The 9,443-nt window shown below is 43.3% G+C and overlaps 1 pseudogene; it reads left to right on the forward strand.

The window, feature by feature from the left end:
* Positions 1-4,892: 4,892 nt before the first annotated feature.
* The window catches only part of LOC119357126, a 5,674-nt pseudogene continuing 1,123 nt past the window's right edge, over positions 4,893-9,443 (forward strand).

The following is a 9,443-nucleotide window of genomic DNA, read 5'->3' on the forward strand; positions in this document are numbered from 1 at the left end:
ACCTCTAGATAATGCAGTGGTTAGTACCGCTGAGCCCGGTTATGAGGACCGGGTGGAAGAACCTAGTAAACCAAAGCGCAAGTGGAAATGGAAGATTTATCCCGATTCTGCGGTTCGTAGGAGTGCTAGGATCCGGACTACCAAAAAAATGTCATGATGAATTATGAAAGGAATCTTTTGGAATAGCAGAGGTCTGAAAGACTTGGCTAAAAGAAGGTTTCTTGCTGAGGCATCTCTAGAGCATCGATTAGATTTTATTGCTCTCTCGGAAACTGGTCGAAACTTTGTGCCCCAGTTTCTTACCTCTCTTGTGGGCGGTGTTGAGTTCGATTGGCATTGTCTGCCTCCGCGAGGAAGATCGGGTGGGATCTTGCTTGGTGTGAGATGCGATTCGCTAGAAGTCCGAAGTGTAGTGATGGGCGACTTGGCGGTTAAGTTTCGAGTCAGGTCTAAAGCTGATGGTTTCAACTGGGCTTTGGTCGCGGTATATGGTGCCGCACAACCCGAGCTTAAACCGGAGTTTTTGGCGGACCTTGTTCGAATCTATGGGTCCGAGCAGCTTCCAATTTTAGTTGGGGGTGATTTCAATATCATTAGGAGGAGAGAGGAGAAGAATAATGATAATTTTGACAGCAGGTGGTCATTTATATTCAATACCATTATTGAAAGCTTGGATCTGAGGGAGATAGAGCTTTCTGGTAGAAAGTTTACCTGGGCTAATGCTATGCCAAACCCGACATATGAAAAGCTTGATCGAGTTCTCGCGAGCGTTGAGTGGGAACAGAAGTTCCCTCTCGTAACGGTACAAGCCCTCTCGCGTGGAATATCCGATCACACACCCTTGTTCATGGACTTAGGGGAGCCGAACCACGTGGGAAACAAAAACACCTTTTCCTTTGAGATGGCCTGGTTTGAACGCGAAGGTTTCTTGGACCTGATTGCTAGGGAGTGGGCTAAGGGTGCAGGAGGTAGGACTTCTGTCAAGCGTTGGCAGAATAAGATTAGGTATTTGAGAAGTTTCTTACGGAGGTGGGCTAAGCACCTTAGTGGGGTGTATAAGATTGAAAAGGACAGGCTCCTTTCTCTTATTCAGACCCTAGACTTAAAGGCTGAAGCTATGATTTTGCAACCAGCAGAGCTTCAGGTTAAAATTGAGGCGGAGAAGAGGTTGAAAGAACTTCTCCGCAAAGAAGAATTGAAGTGGGCATTGCGGGCTAAGGTCGTAAAGTTGTCCAGGGGGACGCGAATACTCAATTCTTTCACTTGATTGCTAATGGTAAGCACAGAAAGAAGAGAATCTTTCAGCTTGAACAAGATGAAGGAACTATTTTAGGACAGGACAACCTCAAAACTTATATAACTGAGTATTACAAGCAGTTACTTGGACCTCCGGAGGATAGCTGTGTGTCACTCGATGAGTCCAGGACTAAGGATGTGCCTCAACTATTGGCTGCTGATAATGATATTCTGGTTGCCCCATTCTCAGAGAAGGAGGTGTTTGATGCTATTGCATAGATGAAAAACAGTAAGTCTCCCGGGCCGGATGGATTCCCGGTCGACTTCTACAAAAAGTGCTGGCACATTATTAAGGGGGATTTGTTACCTATGTTTCATGATCTGTTCTCTGGACAGCTTCAATTATTTCACTTGAATTTTGGAACAATCACACTGCTTCCTAAGAAAACGGATGTTGTGAGAATAGAGCAGTTCAGGCCGATCTGCCTTCTCAATGTTAGTCTTAAAATCTTCACCAAGGTCGGGACTAATAGGCTCACACAGATTGCGCATTCTATGGTGCAACGGTCCCAAACTGCTTTCATGCCAGACAGAAACATCCTTGAAGGGTTGGTCGTCCTTCATGAAACGCTCCATGAAATCCATTCAAAGAAATTAGATGGAGTAGTTTTTAAGGTGGATTTCGAGAAAGCGTATGATAAAGTCAAATGGCCATTCCTCCAACAGGCATTGCGTATGAAAGGTTTTGATGAAGCCTGGCGCCGCCAAGTTGAATCGTTTACGCAAAAAGGGAGTGTTGGAATTAAAGTGAATGACGATATTGGTCATTACTTCCAGACACATAAAGGCCTAAGACAAGGAGATCCGATGTCCCCTATCTTGTTTAACATTGTGGTTGATATGTTAGCAATTATGATAGGAAGGGCTAAGGAGAATGGTCAAGTAGGTGGCTTGATACCTCATCTTGTTAATGGAGGTGTATCCATCCTTCAGTACGCTGATGATACAATCATCTTTATGGAGCATGACTTGGTCAAGGCGAGAAATATGAAGCTGGTGTTATGCCTCTTCGAACAATTGACCGGGTTAAAGATTAACTTTGACAAGAGCGAGTTGTTCTGCTTTGGTAGAGCCAAGGATGAACAAGAGGCTTATAGGCAATTGTTTGGGTGCGATTTGGGGGCTTTACCTTTTTCTTACCTAGGTATACCAATCCACCACCGTAAGCTGACAAATAGAGAATGGAAATGCATCGAAGACCGATTTGAAAAGAAACTGAGTTGCTGGAAGGGCAAGCTCATGTCATACGGAGACCGATTAATTTTGATAAATTCGGTGCTCATGAGTATGCCTATGTTTCTCTTGTCGTTCTTTGAAGTCCCAGTTGGAGTCAGGAAAAGACTGGACTTTTATCGATCGCGTTTCTTTTGGCAGGATGATGAACTAAAAAGAAAATACCGCCTAGCCAAATGGTATATCATCTGTAGAGTGAAAGACCAAGGGGGTCTTGGTATTGAGAATCTTGAAGTTAAGAACAGATGCCTTCTCAGTAAGTGGCTGTGGAAGCTGTCCAGTGAGACAGATGCCACGTGGGCGCAAATCCTTCGTAGCAAGTACCTCCAGACCAAAACTTTGTCCCAGGTGACAGTCAGGCCGACCGACTCGCCTTTCTGAAAAGGACTGATGAAAGTCAAACAATCCTTGTTTAATAGGACAAAGTTTATTATTGGCAACGGTGCTAGTACATGTTTCTGAGAGGATACTTGGCTCAGAGAGGCACCCTTGGCCATTCAATACCCGTCTTTATATCGTATTGTTCAACGACGTGAGGTGTTCGTTGCAACGGTATTTCAATCTATCCTCCTTAATATTCAGTTCAGACGGTCGCTAGCGGGCAAAAGTTGCGAAGAATGGCTCCGTCTAGTTAGGAGACTGATGTAGGTTCAGCTTTCTCAACAACCAGATGAATTACGTTGGAAGGTTACTAGGTCTGGAGTATTCACAGTTAAATCAATATATATTGATGTTATCAATTCGAGCTTCATTCCTACCTCCAAGCATGTTTGGGCTGTCAAAGTTCCATTGAAAATAAGGTGTTTATGTGGTTTGTCCATAAACAAGTTATTTTAACCAAGGACAACCTGACAAAACGTAATTGGACAGGACCTACTAGGTGTAGTTTCTGTGATCGGGAGGAGACGATCAACCACCTTTTTCTTGATTGCCCGCTAGCCAAAGTTCTTCGGCGGACGGTCCACATTGCTTTTAATATTACTCCACCGAATTCTGTCAACATGTTATTTGGGACGTGGCTTAATGGGATTGAGCCCGACTTAGCGAGACATATTCGTATAGGAGTATGCGCTTTGTTGTGGACTATCTGGAATTGCAGAAATGATTTGGTTTTTAATAGAACATCACATATTCATTTTTTGCAGGTTATCTTTTGAGCCACGGTATTGATCCGTTCGTGGTCGCTACTCACTCCGATGGAGGCCAGGGAGCATTTGGTTACTGGATCTGTCTGCTGGGAGATGGTAGCTCGGGATATCTTCAACCGGTTTGGATGGCGGTCATGTAATAGGATAGTCAATTAGTTTACCTATCTCTTTTTAGCCAGCCGGTTGTGGTGTCCTTTATTTGGCTAGTTTGTGTTTCTAGCCCATTTTGGCTCTGTGTGAGCTTTCTTTCTCTTTTTCCAGTTGGAAACTTTGAGACTTTGCTGAAACTTATTTGTTTGGTTTAATAAGATGGCCATATGCATCGCTCTGATGCAGAGGCATGGGAGATCCCCCTTTTTGAAAAAAAAATAAATGTCGAATATCATCAACCTAAGCAACTTATTCACTCCTCTGTCGCAATTTATTTGAGTTAGCATTATTATAGTCTGATGTACCCCCTCTGATCCATATCATTTGTCGCAGCTTTAGTACAACTCCATGGGAGGGAGTACTACAATTTAGTTCCAATCGAACAGCTTGCATACTTTGAATTTTGTCCATTAGCAGTCTGACATACAGTTTTCACTTTTAACCTATCAATTCATGTTATTATTGGCCTAAGTAACTTAGTTCTCTTTCGTCAATCAATCGATTGTCAGTACCATGACCAACATTTTATCATCATTTTGGCCATTAGCAGTCTGATGTACAGTTTTCATAGTACTGACGCATTATGTCAACATTTTATCTCCTTTTTTGTGGCAATTTAATAGTGTAGTCTGCTGTGCAGTTTCGCTGGTTCCAACCAATCAATTCCAGTTACACCTTTTTATATTGTACTAACAATGGTGCTTGCATTCTTCGAATCTTTGCACTGCATCACATGTATTTTCATCATAAAAGTCCAGAATTGGGATTATGTATGCAAATTGTTGGATATACTTCCTCCACGGCTGTTTGCGCAGTCTTATTTTTATGTTTTTCATAAAGTAGAGAAGAAAATAAATGTGTGAGTCCCTCCAGCACACCTTTTGATACTGCTTCGAATCCAGTCCAAGGTCTAGACCCCTGCTTTATTCAAAGCAAAAGAAAAAGAAAAGGAAAAGGAGGAAGAAGCTGATAGTTCAATCTTTATTCTTGAAGTAGCTCCAGTCTCAAGCAAAGAACCAGCTACGGATGCTTTGGCCAGAACTAAAGCCAAAGGAAAAACAAAAGCAAGCACGGCATTGCATACCAGCAAGTCGATCGGCAACACTTGCACAACTGTTCCCCGCTATCCTCATTCATTCGTTGCTCCTCCTTCACCTGTCATAAACGTATAAATTGTTTCTTCTGCAACCTCACCATAGATCAGCTCATGAGATGTGCCAGCCAGCCTACTGATTAAGGTACTATCAAAACTATTAATACGATTCTTCTGCTACATATATTTCCCATCTTGATTGCTTTGCAGTTTCTTCTCTTTTCAAAAGAACCAGTATTTTAATTATGCATTGACTAACAATTACGCTCTTCTGGTAACTAGGTGCCACCTGCAAATTGATTCATCTGGAGGTGCAAATTAATCAATGGGTTAGATTTCTGGAGCTTCTTGTCTCTGCAAGGCCTTCACTCAAACATCAGTCATCATGCGTCGACAGGTATTAATTTCTGTGCTACACATGCATGCATGCAATCCTCACGGTGCAGATTAGTACTACCTCTGTAAACTAATATAAGAGCATTTAGATCACTAAAATAGTAATCTAAACGCTCTTATATTAGTTTACGGAGGGAGTATTACTTTCCTCTGGTGGCATGTTATGTTAGAGATGTCTTAGTTGGCTCTTGAATAAAATTGTCACACCTTCAAGATTTAATTATGTGTTCATTAGCTCCAAGGATCAAGCAACGATGGCTTAATATTAACACACACACACACACACACACACACACACACACACACACAAAAAAAAAGGATGCAACTATTGCTGAAATTAATTAACCCTTTAAATCTTGAGGATTAATAATAATATTACAAGAGCTAGGAGGCTTAGCTAGAAGGGGACGGACCCTCCTCCAACCGTCATCAGATTAATTATGTGCCCCATCCCCTGGATGCAGGACCTTGCTGTCCTCCTTTCTCTAGGAGGTCATGACTTGGCCCTCCTCCAAACGCCACCAGTTTAATTAACATCTCTGGTTCTCTGCCTCCTCTCCCAGCTAGCTCAGCACTGCCACTGCTATGCTCCGGTCTCTGGCAGGTGGCTGCTAGCACTGACCTTCAAACCAGAGCATACTGGATTTGGGTCGCACACCAATGATGACCTGCCGCCTGCCATGGCCGACAGTACGACTGGTGGTCCATCTGATTAACACATATACACTGGAACTATGCTCCTGGGTTACTGTGGGCCTACATGAGTGCCTAGAGTCCATAACTCCATATAATTAATAGGTGCACCTTTTGCATATATATTGCTAGACGAAAACTGTTGTAGTGAGTGACCTCAACTAATTACCATCAACTTACTAATGCAGAGGATTTATGTGGACAACATTGAAGAAGCGGTGCAACAGTTAATCCCTTATCTGGAGGATACAAGCAGTCCTGCACACAAGGCCATCTATTTTGATGGATGGGATGGGTTGGCTGCTTCGGCGGTGCTTAGAGCTATAGCTGAAGACCCTCCACCATCTTTGCTGAAGATATTCAACAAGATCATCCACATCGATTGCTCCAGGTGGAAAAGCCGAAGAGCTCTCCAGAGGACAATTGCACAAGAAGTTCTTCCTCATCGGGTAATGCATATTTTTGATAGGCAAGATGAAGAAGATGATTTCTGTGGGATAGACGAAGGCTCAAGAGCTGAAATAGGATTCATTGGGAAAGAGATCCTTCAAGTCCTTATGGCACACAGATGTTTAGTGGTCTTTCATAACGGAAGCAATGATGTGGTTAATTTAAGCGCTTTTGGCATTCCTCAACCAGAGTTTTTTGGTACTAAGATATTGTGGTCATTTCGGGAAAGGCTTCGGCTCAACCCAGGAATTAGTGAGAAGGTGGATGATTCCAATCTTTTTCTTTATGCACACAATGATGAGCTGTGGAATTTTCTGCTTAAAATAGAGGCTAGAGAAATTGTTGGGTACACAAATAAGCTTGGTGAAGCAGTTGAAGAGTGTTGCTTGTATTTGCTGTCATTAAATTCTCAGGGAGGCAACATCATGGACTATGACTGGGCTACCCATGCTTCTAACTATTGGATCTGTGATGGGATTATAAAAGGAGATCAGGATGATGAAGCATGGGAGGTTGCAGCTGCTCTGCATCAACAAATAAATATAAAGGATTATTCATCTAATTCACTGCCCACTTTTGGTGATGAACTGAACACACCTCTTGAAAGGTGGATATTATCCAGGTATAACTCTGTTTTGTATCCATGGTCAACATCCTTTTTTCTTGCTGGAACCGCAAGCAGATCTGATCCTCCATCAAGACCCTTACCTAATGACACGTTTCATCAATCGAACATGCTTCATGTGCTCAAGTTATGCCGTTGCACCTTCTGTTTTTCTGCACCTCCTTTCGGTTGTTGCCGCAACTTAAGGTTCCTCGGATTAGATGGCTGCAAGGATCATCGAGTAGAAGAAGCTGAGAAGCAAGATAGACCAGCAATGGAATGTTTTCAGAGCCTATGGGTACTAGACATATGCCGCACAGATTGGGAATTTGCCTTGTCACCGGAGATAACAGAGCAGATTGATCGAAACATTAGAGAGGTACACATAAAGAAGGGAAGGATTTGGCAACACAGTTTTACATGGCGACAATTGCAAAACCTTCACAAGCTTCGAGTAATTGAGCCTACGTCACCTTGGGGGACAGGCCAAAATGATGAATTCACCAATATGGTTAAGTTGGAGTTCCTTGACCTATCTGGGGATAGTACAATACAAGCTTTGCCAAGTATGTCAGGGGCTACTAGCCTCAAGATTCTGATTCTCGATGATTGTGTTAAACTGGAAAGTGTGGGCCCGGAAGGACTACCGCCATCACTTGAATCCTTCAGCTTAGATTGTTGTACAAGAGGGGATCAGAATAACAATGCTCAAATTTCTCATATCTCTTTGGCTGGTTGTGCAAGATTGGTGAACTTCAAGTTGCGTGGATCGCTTCCAAATCTTGAGGAGCTAGATCTATCAGGTACATTGGTCAAAACACTTGACCTGAAAGATAAGGTGGTGCAGGCCCCGTGCCTCAAGCAAATTATTCTGTTGGGATGTCTGCAGCTCCTTGCCATATTATGGCCTAAAAATGGTATGCCAAAACATACAGTGTTACGCATTGATTCTTTAGTCTGTCTTGTTCAAGCAGAACTTCTTCAAGCATATGCTACTATAATGGACATAAGGTTTCTTCAGACCTTGGTATTAGAGAGTAATGTTGAGTTCTGTTGGAAGAGTAGTAGGTTTCATCTAAATTTATGTGTCCCATGTACCAACAAAGTTTAGGAGCAAAGCTATAAGAAGACTACCACTGGTAGTAGTGGGCATATAATGGGTCCTCCTCGGCTGAAGTCATTAATACCCAATGCTTACATCACCTACATGGATGTCGTTGTTGACAACATGACTATTGATGATTGCTATAATAGTGCACCGCAGTTTCAGCCGTTGGGCTCCCATGTGGAGATTGGTGATGGAATTAGTTTCACTAGAATGGAGAGCACACAAGTAGTGAAGGCTATCATATTTGTGATGGACAAGGCTGAGTCGTTGCATGCGCACGACAATTCTTCCATCAGCACTGTCACCCCTGAACATATGATGTCCATGGGAGGTGAGAAACTTATATGGAAACATCTGAAATCTTGTCACATTGTGAGATGTCCCAAGTTGCACACAATCTTCAATATTATCTGGGGATACAACAAATTTAGAGAACTAGTAAACTTTTGGGCAGCTGATCTCCCGATGGCCCATTGCATTTGGAGCAGACAAAGGGCACGGGATATTGAGGACCCTATTTCCTTTGCGAAACTGCAGATCATACACATGTCCTCCTGCCCGAGGCTCACATTTGTGCTCCAGTTTTCCAGGTTATACACCTTGAGAAGGTTGGAAACCCTCCACATCGTCTTTTGTGGTGATCTAAGGCAGGTGTTCCCCGTGGAGCCAGAGATTCTGACAAGCATAGCTACAAGCTACCGTAAAGATGTTCTAGGTTTCCCAAACCTGAAGCATATCTACTTCCATCAGCTCTTCAAGCTGGAACATATATGCCAGGCCAAGATGTTTGCTCCCAAGCTTGAGACTATCAGGGTCAGGGGATGCTGGGGTCTCAGGCGCCTCCCCGCTGTTGGCCGAGATAGCCGCCCTATCATGGACTGCGAGAAGGACTGGTGGGAGAAGCTGGAGTGGGATGGACTGGAGGCTGGCCACCACCCTTCCCTCTTCTGGCTGCGCCACTCGGCGTATTCCAAGAAGCCCCTGCCTAGAGTCTCAGTTCTACGGTGAGCTGACCAGGCGCTATTCAGGTACACACAGTCATGTGTTCTCTCTTATTTTTGATCTTGTTTCATGCATCTGTCATAGTATATTCATGGTGCACAGAAGAGAGAGAGAGAGAGAGAGAGAGAGAGAGACCTTGGGTTATTAAATACCCTGTTACATACTCCCTCTGTCCGTAGTCTCAAAAACGTTCTTATATTATGGGACGGAGGGAGTACTATCTAAATAATTGCATACACATATACGTTGAGCAACAACCAATTTAACCCC

Source organism: Triticum dicoccoides, chromosome 2A, assembly GCF_002162155.2.
Source record: "Triticum dicoccoides isolate Atlit2015 ecotype Zavitan chromosome 2A, WEW_v2.0, whole genome shotgun sequence".
NCBI lineage: Eukaryota > Viridiplantae > Streptophyta > Magnoliopsida > Poales > Poaceae > Triticum > Triticum dicoccoides.